Here is a 22,208-nt window from a genome sequence, read left to right as displayed (position 1 = left end):
ACCAATAATCAAGCTCAAATGAAGGAGCATCATCACTCATGGAGATGTATACTTGAACCTGAAATCACAACTCAAATGATAAGTCCAAACCACTAGGTCAAAGCCTAGGGTCAAAAGAGGATCAAAAAGTCAAAACAGAACCTCAAACTCAACATGAATCATATTTAACCAATCAAGAACAAGTCCTAAAAAGGACCAAAGAAAAATCATCATGCAAGTTCATGTAGCAAGCAAGTGAAGTCAATGACCAATTCAAGGCATCCAAATGATCAACATGAATGAAAATTCTCAATCAAAACAGAAATGATTCAAATAATTCTGGAAAATTTCATGAGCAATCAAGACATCCACAACATCCATCACACAAAAAATCAGAAACATTAGAGATCATTTGGCATGGCAATCACATTGTACAAATCAGACAACCAAATGTGTGACACAAATTGTCACACCAAGTTAACACAAGCATAAAACAGAAATGGATCATGAGAAAAATGTCAAACCAAAACCAAAATGTCCATCAATGTGTCTAGAATTAGCATGAAAAATTTCAAGCTCATTGGATTAAAAACAAGCATTTCACAACAAGATAAGCAAGGCAAGGTCACAAATGGATACATGCTCACATAACCTAGCACCAAATAAAATCCAATGTGAACCAATCGTTCTGCTCAGTGGACGCGTGCGTGGACCAATGGTAATAAAGCCCTAGTACAACATGGCAATCAAACCAGGAAGCGTTGCTAATAATCAAAACCGTGGCCAATGCATGAACTTCATCTTCTTCATGAGGAAGAAGATGAAGATTGAAGAACCTTCATGCGTTTTTCCAGAAATTTCCAGCAATTGTCCAGAAATTAACAAATAGCATACCAAATTAATCCTCACGCAACATATAACACGGATCAACAAAAAGCTAAGCATAAAACATCATGAATAGAAAGAATCGATCAAAATCATTTCAACATGTCAAATTTCAGGCTCACATATCTCATGGTACAATGCATCATTTCACACGATTCTTTCACCAGAATTACCAGGAGAACAAGATCTACAATAATATCACAATGAATTTCAAAATTAAGAGGTTCGAATCATGACCTCTTGAAGAACAGAACCTTTGAACTACACTATCCAAGGCTGGTAATGGTTCCAAACTCTTCTACAATGCTTGTGGAGATGATTGATGGAAAAATTGAAGCTCAAACAAGCACGAATCCAGTTGATTTTGAAATCTCCATTGAACCTTCAAGCTTCATGTATGGTCAAATATGGCACGAATTGCTCCAAATCCACGTCCAATATTGCTCAGAAATACTTCATGATCATGATTCCAACAAGAGAAATGGCTTTTATGTGAGAAAATTGCAAGTTCTTGATGAGAGAATTTTTTTATCAAATTCAAGATCTAGATCTGAAAACTGTTGTTAATGCCAAATGCAGTTGTGATTAACATTATATATGCCTTGCTAATCATTCTGAAAACAAGTTTTGGCCAAAGCTAATTGAAATTAACAAGTTGTAAGGTGTATGCACCAAATGGGATTTTCACCTCATGCCTTTCATGCATGCGTGAACAGTGCTCAAATCTGGCCCAAATCCTCTTAAAAATAGCCCATGCATGCTTTGGAATTGATATTTCATGCATATGATCAACCAAATTGATTTTATGAAATTTCCTTCAAAAAACTTCATGAATGAGCACATGATCATGCAAGTGAAATTCATGCCATGTAATGGATGTTTTGGAAACTACATGTTATGAGGAACAAAATGCAAAAAGAACCACTAAATTTGGAGCCTTGGTTCAAAAGTTATGCCCATTTGAATTTTTAAGCACACTTTGCCATGATTGGATCATATCTCCTCAACCACACATCATAAATCCATGATCAGATCTTCAACTTTCATGTTGGACAAAATTTCATTTGAAGCTTTCTTGATGATGTAAAATTGAGTTGAAGTTGGTCCAAAACCTTTCCATTTTTGGAAACTTCAAACTATAGGTCACTTGCTATTTTGGGAAAGTCTTGACCTGACTTCAAATTCTTCAATGTGAGTGTATGAAATGTCAAATGAGACTTGTTTGAACATGAATGAAGCATCTCTAATCACTTCCCACCTCCAAATCCACAGTTGACTTTGCAGTTGACTTTGCAGTTGACTTCTTTGGGCCTCAGATGATTTGCACATGCACTGATGAGTTCTGAGCCTTCAACACTTGGCCAAGTTGCTTCAAAATGATCCTTGAGTCTTGTAAGCTCATTGGAACCACCCTAGGGCTTTCATCTCATGGAAAATACTCTTTCTCTCTTGCACAGTTGAATCTCCTGACCAGTCTTGACTGATGAGATGTAACATGAGATGCAATGACAATGCAATGTTACTGACCTAAAAATGAAATGACTGTACAAATGGGAGGTGCAAATTTGAGGTGCTACATCCGGGTATAGGAATTATCTCACCACACAGAGATCACCAAGCACCAGACATAACAAACAACAACAAATATAATATATACACAAAAACAAATATGGGCTTAACCCATTAGGGACTACTCCCCAGCAGAGTCTCCAGTTTTTTGTAGCGGATTTTTTTATAGATTAAGCTATTGATTAAATGAACTCATAAAGCAAGAGTCACCACCACACTTTTATTGTTTCCAAAGGAAAAGGGAAAAAGTACAAACAAAATCCGAAGAAGTTTTAAAATAAAACTAATAAAAGAGATAAAGCATCTGGGGGTTAGTCATGCAAAGGAAAGGTATTAGCACCCTAAACATCCATGATACTCCATGTGAACCTCTTTGAAAATGTGTACATTTTAGTTTGAAAAAGGGTGTTTTTTGTAAAATATTGGAGAGATGGGAAAAGAAATAGTTTTATATTTTATGTGTGTTTGCCAAGACCTTTTGAAGTCTCATGCATACGTACCAACAAAGTGCAATGGAGGATCAAAATCTCGTACTTCATGGTAAAAATAAAAAATATGTTTATTTTGATTCATTTTTAATGAAAATAAACTTTTTCCTTTTAAGGAGAATACTCAAATGGTCACCCACGAGTATGAGAACTTTGCATCATCATGAAAAGGGTTCCAACTTGGATAAAGATCAACAAGTATGCCACTATCTCTCACAGATGGAAAATAATTGTCATCAATACTATGGGGATATGAGAATTTTATCTCAACTAATGAAATGACTCATGTCTAAACTTTGTGAAAAGATTTAAAAGGAAAGGTGCACAAAGGACACAAAAACAATTTTGACGAGTTATGCATTTTTTAAGTCTTTTGAAATTGGTCTAAATATGCTTAAGATGAATTAGCATTAATTAGGAAAGGGTTTTGAAAATAACTTGACAAAAGTCAAGGTTTATTGAGAAAGAGATTCAAGTTTTAGAAAAAAAACAAGAAGGTTTTGAAAAAGAGAGAGGATTTTGAAAATTAAAGAAGGGGAGGAGAATAAGAGACTATCCTAGAGCATAAAGTAAAAGTTAGGGAGAAAAGATATAACCAAGAAATATAGCTAGCTCGATGACATAAGTCAATCAAGAATTCCCTCCTTTGGATTAAGCCTCAAGGAACCCAAAATAAGCAAATAATAATCCATGTATCAGATGAAACCTGAGTAACTCAAGCAAGTCTCAAGAGGAAGTCCAACGTCAAAGGTACTAGATGGATTCTAAGGTCTCAAATCACAAGTCCCAAAGCAAAGGTCAAGATCCTAATTCTAAGTCCATAACTCCATAATGATGTCAAGGATAGTAACCACAAGTCCATGAATCAGGAAAACCAAGTTTCTTTTTGGCTGTTTCTAATTGGTGTTTTCATTACAAAGATATGAAAGTGAAGTCAAAATGGATAAAGAACAAATGAAAACATCACTAATTATATGATATGGGATGCTAAACATAAAGTATAAAGTAAATGGCATAAAGTAAACGAGTATAAAGTAAATGACTTGGAAATAAAAGTTAATACAAGTAAAATGTTACTAAATGAGGTTAGTAATCAAAATGAAAGATGGTTTGATCATTTTTTTTGGAGAACACTCAACTATTCACCCACAAGTATGAAAACATGAACCTATACATCATTATGAGAATGACTCCAACTTGGATAAAAATCAACAAGAATGCCACTAGCTCTCAGAAATGAAAAAGGAGCAATATTTTCACACAATACCATGAGGAGTAGGAGACCTATAATCCCACTTATAAAAATGCCTTTGCTATTGGGACAAATTTAGTGCTATGTTAAGCAATCGTAATTGGACTTATGTAGAAGTCACAACTATCTGAGGCCGGTCAATAATAATGTTTGTGTTAATACATGCTAGAAAAATGATATGTAAATCATTCTCCTAAAGTCATGCCACACAAAAAAGAAAAAAAGGGGAATGATCAAGCATAAAGTCTAGGAGGAGGATCCATACTTCACTCCACACTTTATGACACTTAGGACAAACTTATGCGTCAATCTAAAGTACCTTAAATGATCCATGATCAATTAGAAGGTAGATTAAAGTGATGAAAGTTCATCAATCACCAATCCACACATCATGAACAAGATGGACACAAGTCATCCAATTTATCAAAGGGAAAAGATAGAGATGAAGAAGAATGGGATAAGAGAGGTCACACCCAAATTTGACAAAAGTTTGATCAAGTCATCAATCCATTTTGATGGATTAGGGTTTTCACCCCATCAACACTCAAGACCCATTGAGTTTGATGAGACTCATGATCCAAATCATCATGGTCCAAGGTCAACAGGAGTTCACAAAGGTCATACAAATATAAAATGCAATTAAATGAAATAAAAATGCACAAAAAGTATTTTTAAATGAATTTTAAAATTGAAATAAAATGAAAAATCCATAAATTCCTTCAAAATACCAAATAAATGGCCAAAAGAATTATGGAAGGTTGGAAATAAAATAAGAAGTATGTAATAAATTTTTCAGAATTTTAAAAATACAGAAAAATATTTTTAAACCAATTAAAACAAAGGAGAAAAGAGAAAATTCATGAAAAATAGTAAATCAGTGAAATAAAATATGGAAAAAAATAAAAATCAGATGAAGAAAAATAAAAGAGAATTTTAGAAATTATTTAGGGATTTTTTTGATATAAAATGAAATTATTATGAATTTTAAAAGAAAAAGAAATTAAAAATAATAAAAGAAAAAGAATTAAAATATAAAAAAACACTGAGCGTTTGATCACACCTCATTAATTGACGTGGCAAATCCAACACTCCACATGTTAGGATGCACAATGGAACGCGCTGCAAGCAACACACATAATCCAATTCAAATCCAACCAATCAGAATATTTTGTTCCTCCAATGTGTCTGGCTAAACTCAGACAACCTGAGAAAACTCCGTTCGTCTTCTCCGGTGAGCTCTCACGGGAGTTTCATCGTATGGTAAAGTCAGAACACGAGACCAACACCATTGTGATTCTCTTCTCATCCCGAATTCAACCTTATGCTCCAAATTCATTTATCTAAATCGAACAAAGGGAATTTCAGAAAAGTTTCAGAAGTAAGCAAGCCACGAAAAATAAAATTGAATGATGAACACGATCAATCAACACCAGAAAAGTTAGGAGAAATCATCAGAGAGTAAAAGACTACATTGTGGTAACTTGTTTGAGTTCAAATAATGCTTAGAACTACCTTGTCAAGATGGTGATCAAAAGTTGATGAAGCTCGATCTGGTTAGAGAACTTTAGAAGGTATCATAGCTTGAGAATTGTTGCAAAATTTTCAGAGGATGCCAAAGATGCTAATGGAATCAAGAAATTGGATTGAAACAAGCTAAAACTCAAAACACGATAGTTGAATTTTTTGGAAAAATTTGAAGTTGCAGTAGGGATTTCTTGGCTCTCCAAAGCTTGGAAATGAATGCAATAGCTTCCTCTATGTGTTTTGGATTCAAATGCGTATGAAATTATGCAAAATTTGTGCAAAACGAATTTGATCAGAATGGGAGAAAAATGTGACTTGAAACTCATCAAAACTCCGCCAAATGATCCGTTTTAAGGGTCAATTAACTTCTAGAGACTTGTTTAAACATATGTAGATCCAAAAAACATGTTAATTTGGCTTGGAATTAAGATTAGTGAAGTTCAAAATTCGGGAAATGACAATTTTTTCAATTACAAGTCACCATGTTCAACCCAATGGGGCATCCTACTCAGGAGGCTTTTTGATCCCATTCTTTTTGCAATGTATTGACATAATGGAAAAGATTACAATGTTCCAAGAAAGGTTGCATTTGTATTTTTTATACAAAGTTATGTCATGTTGAAGTTGGCATGAAAAACTGATCACATAACTTAGAAAAATTCGAGTGCTTCATGGCTGAAAATGACCTGTAATGTCTAAATGAATTCCATGGCCTTCCAAGCATATTATAACCTTGATCCTTGAAGAAAACTTGTAGAGGGAATCACAAATGACATTGTGTAAAAATAATAAGCCTCATATGTTGAAAATTGAAGAAGTTACAGTACTTGAAAGTTGGGGAAAAGTCACTTGAAAATATGTCAAATTTCAGTAATGTCTCCAAATGTTTGATGATCCTCCAAGCATAATTGGCTTTTGTCATGTAAAGAGAAGTTGTGTAGGATGTTTAGAAGAGTCATATGCAAAAATAATCATTAAAAAATGTTAGGAATTGAAGGAGTTGTGATTCTTGGAACTTTGACTTCAAAATATTGACTTTTTGGTCAAACATCTTAGACTAAGCTTGTGTACTTGGAATTTTCTTGCATTTCAAAGCACATTGATGATCATATAAACTCAAAATAAGATGTCCTTGATTTCTTCTTGATTAAATTTCTCAAAGTTTGAAGTTGCTTATTGAAGAAGGCATATAAATAAACACATGAACCTTTGACTTTCCTTGAGAAGTAAACCATAAAAACTTTGAGATGCTCTTGATTGAAAAGCCCTATCTCGTAACATAAACTTTAGGAAAATAAAAAAAATTCTATTTTGATTAGTGGTTAGATAAGAAATTAATCATATGAACACAAAGGTAAAATAAACCAACAAAAAGGTGATTGGTGATCCCTGTAAGAAGCAAACCCGAAGATGGATATGGGGGAGGACCAAGATGCGACCTTGTTTGTGTGCAAGGATGCCAATGGTAAGTGAGATCTTAGGGTTAAAAATTAGGACATGACACCAGTGAAGAGGTCTAATTCCATTAAGTAATCAAGAGACTTATGATCACTTGGCTGGAATGGGGAAGCAGGTAAATGTCAAGCGATTAATTGATCAAAAAAAGATTTTGATCAACTAATCAATCAGGGATATGATCAGGAAATGCATCACAAGCACAAGGATTTTAATAAAGACTAAAATCATAAAGAAATTATAATGTTAACATGCATAATAATTTCTAAAAAATTAACTAAAACTAATGATTATTTGTTATTTCAATCAAGAAGTGGATTCATAAGTAAAAAATGCCTAATTAAATTTTAAGCCTTAATATCATTTTTCAAAGTATTTTTCATTTCTAAATGAAATGTATTAAAAAAATATTAAAAAGAATTAAAATGAGCTGAAATGTATTAAAATGCATTAAAGTGTAGAAAAGGGTAGAAAAGAGTATTAAAATGAATTAAAGTCTATTATCATGAATTTTTTAAGCATTTCCATATCAAAATAAACAGTAGAAAAAAATATTAACATGAATATTAAAATGTATTAAAATGCATTAAAGTGTAGAAAAGTGTAGAAAAGAAATTAAAGAAAAAAGGCATTAATTCAATAAAAATTTACTACTACAGAGGGGTGTATAGGCCATAAGGGAGTGTGGCCTAAAACAAAGGCGTTGGGCCTAATAGATTGAGGCCCAATGCAAAGTGTTCTTGTTGTGTTCAACATGGGGTATCCTAAGCAAAACAGAGGCGTGGATAACAAAAATATGAACCTAATGCGTTTCTAAGATCAATAAAAATTGAGAAGAGGTGGTGAAGTATCACCAAGAATTCCATATTCTTGTTCACATTATGTCTATGCTGAAGCTAGAAAAAATATACCCGAATGCATCGCACGCTTGAAGATACAACATAGTCGCCACCGAACTTTATTTATCCCAAAAGAGGGAAGGGAAAATATCGATAAAACCCAAGGGAAAAGAGAAACAGGTAAGAAATTCAGTTGAGCAAGGGGAAGGTTTTATTACCCCTCACATCCATGGTACTCCATGGGAACCGTTTTGACTGCTCTTTGCTCAGATGGTTGTTACTATCTTCATGTACCTGCAAAACAGAAAACGGGTTTAAAAAAGAGTGCTTTAGGAGGATTGGGGCCTTCATGCATACGTATTCTCATAGTGCAATGAGAAAGTCAGAGCCTCGTAGTTCATGGAACCAGAGAAAGAAATAGGGGGAAGAAAGAAAAGTGCTCACCAAGGATTCGCGTCCTTGTGCCTATGTATCCTTATAGTACAATAAGGAAGTTAGAGCTTCATAGTTTGAAGGACTAAGACTGAAAGAAAGATATGATCGATGGGTGGTGTTTAAACCGGAAATGGCTAGACATTGACTGAAGAGGTGTTTAAACCAAAGGAAAATGATTGTGGTGTTTAAAACAAAAGTTAAAAAAGGACGATGTTTAAACCGAAGGGGTGATGTTTAAACCAAAGGTCGGTGTTTAAACTAGAAAAGAAATAAAAGTGGTATTTAAACTAAAAGAGTGGTGTTTAAACTAAAGGTCGGTGTTTAAATCGGAAACGAAGAAAAAATGGTGTTTAAACCAAAATAGTGGTGTTTAAACCAGAGGTCTGTGTTTAAACCGGAAAAGAAGAAAAAGGTGGTATTTAAAACAAAAGAGTGGTGTTTAAACCAAATGTTGGTGTTTAAACTGAAAAAGAAGCAAAAGTGGTGTTTAAACTAAAAAAATGGTGTTTAAACCAAAGGTTGGTGTTTAAACCGAAAAAGAAGCAAAAGTGGTGATTAAACCAAAAGAGTGGTGTTTAAACCAAAGAAACTTGAGATGGTGTTTAAACCAAAAGGAACTTAAAAGGAGAGCCACATGGCTAGCTGAAGATTTGATAATGAATTGATTGGAATTGCACTAAAGTATATGAATAGAGGTGAATACTCCGAGCATCTGGGTCATTTTTCCCGTACCCAAAATATTCAGAATGAGGATATGAATTCTCCCTCTCACCCATTCTCTATTGCTTAAGGCTCTTGACATGCAATCCTTGTCAATGTCTAACAAGTTATTGAAGCAAGTTCTCAGAGATGCTCTGTGGGGATGAGGCAGATGGCAGATGCCTTAACTTGAGATTGAGGTCTTGTATTTGTTGGGAAGCTTGGCTCTAAAGTAACAGAGACAAGTCCCATCAAGTGACCAAGAAACATATGGTCACTTGACAAAGACATAGGGAATGTGTATAAAGTAAAATGATCTAATTGATCAAATGGAATTTGATCAAGCTAAATCAAAGGGAAGAAGATGGATAAAACACAATGCATGATCATACAAAGACTAGCATAAGGTCTTATTGTTAGGTAGACCAAGAGTAAGCCATGTGGGTGCAAAAGTGTATTAAGCCTAAGTCTCATTGTTAGGTAGCCCAAGAGTAAGCCATGCATGCGCTAATGTGTGCTAACCTAAACTAATCAATGTGATAATTAGAGGTATAAGGCAATGAACAAAAAAACAACATGACAAGATCAAAAGTTCAAAACTTCAACAGGTGAACAAGGTGTAAGTGATCAAGAGGTCAATGAGTCCAAGTTCACTCTGAATCAAGCATAGGCCTAAGTCCTAAGTCCAAAGTCCAAAGTCCTCAACATCACTCAAAGTCAAGCATGAGTCTTAAGGATCAAGTCTATCCATTTTATCATGTTTTGATTCATTGAGATTGTCAAGTAAACCAAATACAAGATAAGAAGCATAAGATGAATGAGACAAGATGAATAATGTATGGAGTGAGATGATGAATAATGAGACATAAAAGTAAATTGCAAGAATATAAATTTCAAGAATGTAAAGTGCATAAAAGTAAATTGCATAAAGTAAATGTTAGGAGTTAGAGTAAATGGTCAATTAATTGCGTCAGGACAATTTAGCGCTATGTAAAGCAATTGTAGCACAATCTATATGAAGATCATACTATGGGAGGTTGGGCAATGACAATTTATGTGTCAAACATGTTAGAGTAATAACACAAGTTATACTCCTAAAACATGTAACATAATGATTAAAACAAAGAAGAAAGATAAATGAAGAAGGAGAGATTAGCAAGCAAACTCAAACAATCACAAAGGATCATATATCAATAAGTCAAAGGATCCAAACATATGATACACTAAGGGATAATCTATCACTAATCCAAACAGTCAAAGATGATCAAATAATCATCCACCAACATGTTTAAAACATTGAAGATTCAATCAACCAAAGACTCATCTATGGATGACTTGAAGTGTTGAAGATAGGATCAACCAGGCAATCACTCAAGCAAAGTCAAAACGATGACAAAATTTGAATTAGAAACGAAATAAAAATGAATTTAAAACTGATTTAACATGGAAAATAAAGATAAAATTCTAAACCATAAGCAAAATAATGAATAAAGGGCTAAGAAAAATACACTAAGTACAAAATATTACTCATGAATGGATTTCAAAAGTTGGATGCAAAAAAGGTTTAAAAATTGCTTAAAAATAAATTGGAAATCAAAATTAAAAAAAATATAAAATATAAAAATATTAATACAAAAATGATTTAAAAAATTATAAAAAAAACATGAGATGCAAAATATGTTTAGAGACTTTATGTTAAAAGTTTGGATCAAATTGAATTAAAAATCAATGAGAAATTAATAGGAAAAGAAATGAATAAAAATAAAAATAAAAATAAAAAGAAATAAGGTACCAACGGTCCAAAATTTTTTTAAAAAAAGCGTTGGTGCAATGTGATTGGTTGAGATTTGAATTTGGCACCCTAGCGCGCATCTTCAACTTCATCTTCAACCTTCAACTCGATTTTGCAAAACTATGAACTCATGTTTTTAGCAACACCTAAGCATGGAGTTAGCTTCATAACACATCATCGTTCATGTTTCCCTGTATCAAAGCCATTGATTGCCTCTGAGCATGGAGAATTTTGCTCAAGAACGCAAAGAACCCTGAATGTTCAAAGTAAATTTAAATGACGAATACAAAATATAAATGAAAGGTAATACATGACTTTTGATCAGTAGTTTCCTTTCCAGTTGAAGCTTTAAAGGTCAATAATGGCAGAAATGGGAAACACGATGCAAGAGGTTCTAAGGAAAAATTATGATGCAATTGGCTTCAGATGATGCCCATGAAGCTTTATGGGAAAAGATTTGAGGTTGAAAGAGCTTGAATCGAAGAAACCACAAACTGGTTTTGGAGTGATATCGGGTTCATGTGAGGTAGGGTTTTTCTGGCTTTTCAAGCTATCAAATGAAGCCAAATCACTTTCCTATTTATAGGTAATGAAATAGGAGGCTCACACATGCCAAATAGATCTCAAATCATATGAGATAGGGTTGAAAATTTGTCAAATGGTGCGTGTGTTAAAACAAGTAGGCAAAGCATGAATTGCTGATGAAATATGGTCATTTTAGCTTGTTTGCACACGTTTTGGTGTCACGAGTAAGTTGAACATGTGTAAGTGGTCCCAAAATGAAAAATGACATGTAATTGAAAAATAAATGCTTAATATGCATGATATATGCAATGTATGACTATTTGTTCTTGATGCATATGCAATGTAGGTTATTGGGTAGCAAGGTGAGGCTTTTCTGGTGAAAGGATGAAGGAGAAGAGCGATCCAAAATGCAGCGGAAATTAAAAAATTTATCCTTTAATGATCCTTACGAATGGGCATGATCAGTGATAGAATCGTTACATCTTGTGGCGATTGAAACCTTTGATGCAGATCTACAGAGCGATCACGAACGTTGAATGGTGACAACGCCTCTACTCAGTCCACACGAACGAATTCCTTCAATCTCAGTGCTACCTGCTATGAATGAAGGCTTTGAGTGATAGAGAGAGAGAGAGAGAGAGAGAGAGAGAGAGAGAGAGAGAGAGAGAGAGAGAGTGAGTGAGAGAGAAACAAAATTGCAACTGCGCAAATGCTTCTACACAAGGGTTCTATTTATAGAACCACTTGTGTGGGCTGCAAGCTAAAAATCCCACTTAAGTGTATGTGGCCCATATCTTATAATATGCCAAAATCACTTAAGCGCGTGGTACCTTACCATATTTCATATTCTACTTAAGCACACCGTACCTTACGATGTTCTACAATTCACTTAAGTGCATTGTACCTTACGGTGTTCTTTAGTTACTCTATCTCTCACCAATCCGTCCTTTTGTGTGTGACCCTGTAGGTTTTCGCGGCATTGGCAATTATATTAAATCATGTATTTAACATAATAAATAGTGAGCGGTATCTAGCAATACATCTTTTCTACCCAAGACACGAAAATGTCATGTGATCTGACAAATCCTTTTGTGATAATACTTATGTGTACAATTACCCTTTTGCCCTTATGTCTATATTGAACATAAGGCATAGATCGTGTCATCCTTGTCCAGTTCAATATTGGGCCCATAGACATTTATCTTGTTACGCAAGATGGACAAATTCCATCTAGGTCACTCATGTCCCTCTGCATGCTTCGTGGAGTACCTATCAACTGTCTTTATTGGCATCCTGTTACAAACAACGTTTGATCAGCAATAAGGCACTTGACTCTACATCTAGGGTCCATATTGGTTTCAGGTAGAAGGGTGGTATACACCATTATCACCATGAGAATAACTTATGACACTTTGCATAACATTCTATATAGTATTCTCATAGCGGGTCAATCCAGTATAAATATTACTCTTAATATGCATACCTATGTTTAAGACTTGATAACTCCTTATCCATGGTCCATGAGATGTGATCATCAGTCTAAATACATAATAGTCTTAATGCTTTAATGTTATCCCACTTCATAATAAATCTCGACTACGAATACTTTAAGAGTAGTGTCCTTATGTTTAATGTGATCTCATGATTAAGTCACACTTGATACATTAAACGGACTAGCTATTCCAGGGACTTCATTAAAAAAACATAATAAAGAAAAAGCCTTTTATTATTAATAAATAATTCGATGCAAGTACCAGAAGTATTGGCCTCTAGGGCTTACACCAACAATCTTCCACTAGCACTAGAGCCAACCAGGCATACCCCTAATGCCCATAGATCTAGTATGGCCATCATGCTTCTGGTGCGCAAGAGGCTTTGTCAGTGGGTCAGTAATATTGTCAAGTGGAGGTACTCTGCATATTTTCACATCTCCTCTATCTATTATCTCTTGAATGAGGTGATAACGCCTAAGTATGTGTTTGGATCGTTGGTGAGATCTAGACTCCTTAGCTTGTGCGATAGCACCATTGTTATCACAATAGAGACCAATGGGATCCATAATGCTAGGAACTATGCCAAGTTCACTAATGAACTTTTTGATCCAAACAACTTCCTTTGCTGCACTTGAGACAACAATATACCCTGCCTCGGTTATAGAATCAACAACTGTATCTTGCTTTGAACTTTTCCAGCTCATAACACCACCGTTTAAGCAAAACACATAACCAGATTGTGATCTAAAGTCATCCTTATCTGTCTGGAAGCTAGCATTAGTGTATCCAATTACAACAAGCTCTTCCTGACCTCCATATATCAAGAATGAGTCCTTAGTCCTTCTTGTAGCGGGGTATTCGTTACCTTATGATTTAATGACTAAATCAAAAGTAAGCATATAATTTGAGTCGCCACCACACTTTTATTTGTCCAAAAGAAAGGCTAAAAAGCGAACAAAAGCCAAGTAAGAAGTTTTATCAAATCAAAAACTAATAAAAATTTCAGAGATCTGGGTAAGGGGGTTGGTTATGAGATGGGAAGGTTTTAAGCATCCAAAACATCCTTAGTACTCTAAGGGAGCCCTTTTTGCATATGTGTATTCTAGGTTGGTATTTGTGAAAATATGTGCAAACAAGATTGGGGAGATGAGAAAAGAATATACATATTTACAATTTTGTTGTTTGAATGGATGAACCCATTGCCTACGTACCATCACAAAGGTAGGATCAAAACCTCGCAGTTTGGGGTAAAAATCTCAAAAGAATTGGGGAATTGATTTGATCAAAATCCTTAAGGTCTTTTGTTATCAAAGGGAGAAAACTCAACCTAAACCAACAACCCACCATGTGAGGAGGGCTTCAACATACTAGTGAGGGGTTAACCCTATAATAATTATGGAAGACTTATAGTCCAATCACTAAGGATAAGGCGAGGTTTACATGTACCACTATGATAACTCAAACCTATGGCTAATGTTTATGAAAACAGTTTTAACAAAGGTGGCCATTGGAGCCACAAAAACAACTTGAAGTGAGTTGTATTTACAAGTTAGAAGTATTCACAAAATGAGTCAAAGTGTGATTAAGATTCATTTACAATGAATATTAATGAAAAGATTTTGAAAAATCAAAGACATAATGCCAAGGTTTCTAGTTTGAAAACAAAGTCAAAGTTTGCACAAAATGAGTTTGGCTTGGGTTAGAGGGGGTAGAAAAAGAGAAGGGCTAGTCCTAAACATGCAAAGATAAGAGAAGAGATAAAACCCTTGGAGTTCATTTTCTTGAGATCATAAAGATGATTCAAGATGCTCCTTTCCTTTAGACTTAGCAAATAACTCAAGCAATCAATCAAATATTATATTCAAGCTCCTAGGATCTCCATTTGGCTTGTCTCTCTTAACTTGGCTATTCATGACAATGGTCCTTCTTACTATCTCAAGATGGAATCCCTATCACAAGAACAAACATAAAAAAGTTCACAACACAATAAGAGGAATGGACAAAGAATGAGTTTAGATTAGGGGTCCTTTGAAGTCAACTTTAAGATTTAGCATTCTAAATGCATGAGGCCTAGTTGCTCTTCAACAAGTTTAGAATTCTAAAGGCATGAGGCCTAGTTGCTCTTGAACTCCTTTAAGCATAGGTAAGGTCCTAATTCTAAGTCCTTTCTCCTTTTTGCAATGGGTTCACACAAACAATCACAAAACAAACACAAAGCAACAATATATTTATATACAATAATAAACTCAAATGAGCAAAAGGAAAATGACATAAACATAAAATATATGCTCAAGTGAGCAAAGGGAAAATCAATATGAATAAATGAGCAAGAAAGTAAATGGCAAGAAATTAAATGCTTGAATTAAAGTTAGTAGTTAGTAGTTAATGTTAGTGTATCATAAGACAATTTAGCGCTATGTTAAGCAATCGTAAGTGGACTAATGTAGTAGTCACACCTATCTGAGGCCGGTCAATAAAACTATAGGCAAATAAAAACAAGTTAGAGATCATGATTAGTAAGCCAAGCTCCTACAACTTGCCATGCCAAAAGAAAAGAAGGAAAGCCTTGTATGGACTTTAGGTTTTTTGCTTGACCAAGAAGCAACCTATCTTGGACACAAAGCAACTCACTTGATCTTTGATAAAGTTGAGTTTGATTTGGATCAAAGAAGGTTAAGCCTCTCATATGTCAAGACTAACCACAAGTCATTAACTCATTGGCCAAAATGAAAAGAAGAAGATGAAGATGAAATGAAATGGATAAAAATGAGAATTCAAATGACAAAAACAAAACACAATGATCAAATGTGAAGCAAATCATCATCAACCAAGGTAAAACAGAAGAGAAATGAAGATTAGAAGTCAACAAGTCAAACATATTTTTTTGGTATTTTTGGAATTAAAATAAAACATCAAATAAAATGAACAAAATATGGTCAAACCTCAAATACAATTCAAATCAACTTGGATAAGTCCAATTGAATCATCATAGGTCTAACATGGTCAAACAAGGTTTGACAAACTTTCTCAACATTTTTTGAAAACAGAAACTATTTTAAAACAACTAAAAACAAAGAAAAATAACACAAATGAATTAAAATCTCAAATAAATCTCAAGTCAATTAAGAAATTGATGAGAATATTTTTCATAGACTTATCATGATCCATATGTGTTAAGAAAATATTTTTGGAATTTTTGGATATAAAAAGTATTTAAAATGAATTAAAAACTATTAAAAACAAAATAATTCACAAAAAATATTAAATGAAGTCACAAAAATAATTAAAAATCAGATTATGAAACTAGATTTTTCAAGATTTTTTTTGCCATTGGTCACATATTTTTATGACTTCAAATAAAATAGTTATGAATTTTTGAAAATTAATGGAATTAAAAGAAAATAAAAAATAAAAATAGAAAATAGGAAAATCACCGCCCCTTGGATTAGTTCATTAAATGACGTGGCTACATCCAATGGCTCAGAGGCGCTGGAGTACCATGGTCATGAGTCAAGCGCGAAACAAAATGAATTAAAATAAGTCAATAGAACCAAAGGTCATGATTAAAACGGAGAGAGATCTGAAGGCCATGATGCATCCACGTGGGGATGGTGGTGGAAACCACCATCTTCTCAGGCCAGCAAACAAATTCCGGCCACCACGCACATGTTTTGAAACTTTAATGAAAATAAACAAACGTGGTTCCAAAATGAAGCTGGGGTGGTGTACATCACCCCTGTAACCTTGGATTGTGCTCAAGGTTTCTATCAAGTGAGAAATCTGAACTGGAAAATCCAGGTATGCAAACTGAAATGCTTCAAATCATGAAATCAAGACCACCATTGGCCTGCCTCTTGCTCGAGGACTTCAGAAAACGGTTTAACACAAGCAATTCACATTGTATGGTGAGATTCAGATCAAAACAATTGAGTGATCTATCTTTGAAGAGCAGCTTTGAACAACACGATTCCTTCAAACTTTAGCTTCTAATTTGATCAGGAGATGGTGAGGATGCAAGGCTTAGGAATTGAAACTTGAAGATCAACTGATTGTGTTGAAATTCAAGCTTGAATTTGAAAAATAAAAATGGAAATTCCTTTGAATATGGGTGGGTTTTCACTTCAGTAGAGTTTCATTTTGCCTTAAGGTTGATATTTGAATGAGCCAAGGCTTCTATTTATAGCTGAGCTTGATGCCAAGTGAGGAAATACTCGTGTGCATGAAGCTTTGGGTCCTCCATGCATGGGCCTGTACAGGCGCATGTGAGGCCCAAACTTGAGTGGAAATGAAAGCTGATATCATTTGAAGTTGAAATGGACGTGCAACTGGCATGGTACTTGCTTGTGCATGAAGATACAAAGTGAATTGCATATTTGGAGCTATACATTCACCTCTTCGAAAGTCCCACATGGGAAATACAAACATGGTCATGTGAGTAATGGTTGGAAAGGTATTGACATAAGGAACAAAAGCTATGTTGGGAAAAAATCCATTTGGAGTTTTGAAATTTGTGAAAACTGGGCTTGAAGTTTGAGGTACAAAACATGTCTAGGTTTCCTTTGAAATTGTTTCCCAAAAGTGACCAACTTCAAGCCCTTCTGTCTCAATGATGCAAGACTCAAATGGAAAAACCTCCAACAGTAAAGTTGTAGATATTTTCTATATGATCAATTTGGACTTACAGTTTGCATCATTTGGATTTTGGATGAGAAAGTTATGGGCACTTGAAGCTGGACATTTTCAAAATTCAATGGTTTTGGTCCAAAGTGACCTATAATGTTTTGTATTATCACATGTGTTTATTTTAGGATTATGAAATTTTGTCCAACATAACATTTGAATTATACATCTCAAGATTTCCAATGCAATTTGTATCACCTCAAAATAATAAAAAATAAAGAAGTTAGGTCTTTGGGAAGTTGAGCCAAAATTAGGGTTTCAGTCAAAATGACCTATAATGTTTTGATATGAATGATGATGTTAAAAGTTTCAAATGGATTTTGTATGAATATGAAAGTTGTAAATATGGTTCTTAAGAACATTTGTGCTCTCGGGGTCATCTTCATTTGACAAACATATCAAAAGTTGTCTCTCAGTGGATCTCAATTTAGTCAGATGACTTGACTAGTCAACTTCTCAACGCCAAACTTCAAATATTGATGAATGAATGATTGAGGATACTCACATAGGATCATATATGCATAAAATAATGAATGAAAGAACTTCCTTTGATTATATTTGATTAGAGGTTGAGATTGCTTCATGGGCAAGGCACAGTCAAAGCACAGTGAAATTAGGGTTTCCTTGGGAAACAATCCTCAAGCCCCTTTGGTTTATCTTGATAAAATTGGCAAGTTGAGATACTTGGGAGGCATATATGATAATTAGGAACTTTGTGGATCATTGTCATGCTTGTTCTCATCTTTCTCTAGCCATTTCAATGAGCTTAGGAGCCTTCTAGAAGCAAGGGCACACATGATCACTTGAGCTTCAAAACAAAAAGAATTAGTGACACATTTTTGAGCTTTTGGTTAGTAAACAAAATAAGAAAAGCAATAATATACAATTCAAGCATGCTTGGTGGTGTCAAACCGCTCACACAAGTCCCAACCCTAGGGCTACAGAGCCGCACATGCTATGATCCTTGAGGCAATGCAATGAGCAAATGATATGATGTCATGAGGGATCTTAGGGTCAAAATTAGGGTTTTACAGATGCCCCTATTTAAGGTCATTCTAGCCGGAGATATGAAGGTTAAAATCTTCGTATCGACGCGGTAGAATGGGCTTAAATAATAACAAAGAGACGAATTTTGGTCCCTAAGAGACCTCATGATGCAGATGTATGGATGCAAAAGTTAATATTCTGTGGGGAAATATGACCACAAAGAAAAAGAAATCGGAGAGACCGAAAGTACATAGGAGTAGCACACTCTCTAGGGATACAGAGACTCTGGGAGAAAATAGGGTAAAAATGCGTGAGCAAGTCACGACTTAAAAACTTGCTGGGAGACACGAGGGGATTTCACAAAAATAAATCGGTGGAAAGACTCGTGCTGACGCAAAGATGCATGTATTGGGGAATATGCCAATACAACAAATTATCCACAAAGGATACATGGGATAAAAATCCGGACTCAGACGGGGATGTCCATAAAGGACCCAGCTGAGGAAGACACAACGAGATATTACCGGTTACTGGGTAATAAACTCAAAAGGGAGACATGTCATCACAAACACCGGTTACTGGGTGAAAGAACAACATGCTCAGGGATAAAGAATATCTAAGACCGATATAAGGGTGAGAGATATCAATCATCCGAAACATCTGAGGAGGACCTACAAAGGCATATCTCATCTCAGGAAAATCTAACTCCACAGGGGACAAAAAGTCATAATAGGGAGCAGAAGGAAGGAACACCAGGGGTGCCGGTTACTGGGCATATAATAGGTGACAAACCAGGCGTGAATTGGGAACATATCCAAGACACTCATCATCCGAAAGGAGGGCTGAAAAAGCAAACTCAATTTACAGGATGGGCATTCGCTTCCGCAAGGAAATATGAATCTTACTCGACTCGGGAAGAAAAAGACTTCGACTGAAGAGCGCATGAGATATATTATCTATTACCGTCAGAACGTAGATAACACACTCGCATGGAAGATTATCCATAACCGGTTACTGGGTTAATAAAGGATAAATCATCCAGAAAAAAAAGGACATCGGAATACCGGTTACTGGGTATAAAAATGATGACCAATCAAAAGGAGAGACAATCATTACCAAACAAAAGGGTAAATGAAAGATGACTCACGGGGGATAAATTGCTTGACAAAAAGCAATCATCCAAGAGATATATCACCGGTTACTGGGTGGTATACTCAAAACGAAGGAATATCAATACCGAATATTGGATAAAGATAACCAACAGAGAGAAGATTACATCTACCGGTTACTGGGTAGAAAACCACAGAAATAGGACTTACAACTACCGGTTACTGGGTAGAAGGCCACAGAAATAGGACTTACAACTACCGGTTACTGGGTAGAAGGCCACAAAGTTCCATTGGGGAAAGATGGACAATTACTATTTACTGAGCAATTGAACAACTAAACCATAGGGAACTGCGGAGGAATGACAAGAAAGGAGTCAATCTAGGAACAAGCTAGAAGGACACAATCAAATAAGACTCAACCCGATGAGGTTATAACTCAGGGGAGTAATTCCATCCAGATACATAACTGGGAAGGAAACCGAAATAAAAATCATCCACGAGGACATCACTCGGTGGGGAATAAAGAAAGAAAGATAGACACTTTCTGCCTATAGGGCTGACTCTATATGGAGAGATCAGACACAAACATCTGCTTGGGGAAGAACATTTCACCAGTAGCAGGAGATAACAAGCCAATATATATGGAAAAGAATGCAACATGAATATCTGAATGCTATGATTATGCATGTATATGCATGGTTTATGTATGATTAATGCTGACAAACATACATATCTAACACAAACAAGTCCGAGGATCAATGGACAGACATCCGATATAACATCTCAAAAGAGAAAGGCCAGGCCCATATGAGAAATTAATCTGGTGGGGAGCATCAAATACCGGGAGCCACAGATCACCACTAGGGACAAAGACCACTGCTGGGGATCAGAGACCGCTGCTGGGGATCAGAGATCGCTGCTAGGGATCAGAGACCGCTGTTGGGGATCAGAGACCGCTGTTGGGGATAAGCAAAGGTCAAAATTGTCAACCGCCGGGGATAGGCAAAGTCTCAGCTACCAACTGTTGGGGATCTTCCAACAATTCTTGGGAACATGCAAAGGTATCAATAAGATCTGTCATAGAAGAACTCTACTAGGGATCTTATCAGGGGAAGATATAAGACTCCGTGGGGAACAACCACCAACCAGGTATGTGCTGTTGAATAGACATAAGATCCACCGTAGAAGAAAATCTATAGGGGATACACAACACGGATAAGATTCGTCGTAGAAGAAACTCTATTGAGGAACTTATCAAGGAGTAATATGAAACTCTGTGGGGAACAACCGCCAAACAGAAGCTCCAACAATCAAAACACTTCCTTCTCACCTGCTGGAGAAACATCTCTGCTAAGGGGAGAGAGAACCGATTGCTCCGCTGGGGAAGGACATAACATCTCCACCACTAGCTCAACTTAGAAGGAACTTTCCAATATGGAGGGGAAAACAAATTACCAAGCTTTGATCAGGCAACTCCATCGGGGAATAGACTGCTGTGACCATACTCGGGATAATCCGCTGTGAGCAACCCTACTGGGGATGAGCTGTAAGCCAAACTGCTGGGGATAACTACAAGTATCTCCGGAGGAACTGTCCTGGCTAAGGGAATCAGAAACGAATCCTTTGTCCACACATGCTATGCTAGGGATGAAAAAGGGGAACAAAACCCTTCACCGACTGCTCTAAGCAACTACTGCTGAGGAGATATCTGAAAGATAGCTTTACAGGGACCACATGCTTACTCCTACTGAGGACTTCTACTCATGCTGGGAATTTCTGCTCACTGGGAAAAGACAAACTTCCTCGTGAATAGGTAGCATATCAATTTTTATCAATCTATAAGGGATTTTAGGTTAGTCCACACAAGGGATGAGAACCATATAGTTAATAAAACACAAATGCTAGACTCAGACTCTCTGGGGAGTTGCTGAGGTTTTATTCTTTTTGCGCTTGCTGAGGAGACAAACTGAATGATGATGAAGAGGATACAAAAATGCCAGAACATTAAAAAATATCTTACCCTTCAGGAGATGATACTATCCTTGGGAGAGCACTGAAGACATTCCATTTATCCTTTCAGTCTTTGTGAATGTTCACTTTGTTTAAAAACAGTTTATAAAAACTTTATTTGTTTAAAATAATGATATTTATCAATTAAAACGTGCAAAAATTTGTTAAGCAGAAACAAATAAGAGTGCAAAGAATTCGATAAAAGCTCAAATTTATTTGATAGAATGGTAGTCCGCAAATGGCGAGACTCCATGGATCTTTACAAATTTTAAATTGGTGATATATATTGAAAAAGGGCTACATTGAACATAATGACCATTTCCCCACCAACTCTGAATCCAATGTATTTGAAGCTTCAGTTGACGATGACTGAGCGAGAATCCTTGACAGAAGACAACTTGTAGAACAAAGTCTTGTCATGATGCAGTTACTTTCCAAATCCCTAATTTTTTCCTAGATTTCCCTAGGGTGAGGTACTCAATCTAGC

The sequence above is a fragment of the Lathyrus oleraceus genome, chromosome 3, assembly GCF_024323335.1.
Source record: "Lathyrus oleraceus cultivar Zhongwan6 chromosome 3, CAAS_Psat_ZW6_1.0, whole genome shotgun sequence".
NCBI classification, from domain to species: domain Eukaryota; kingdom Viridiplantae; phylum Streptophyta; class Magnoliopsida; order Fabales; family Fabaceae; genus Lathyrus; species Lathyrus oleraceus.
This window is presented reverse-complemented; position numbering follows the sequence as displayed.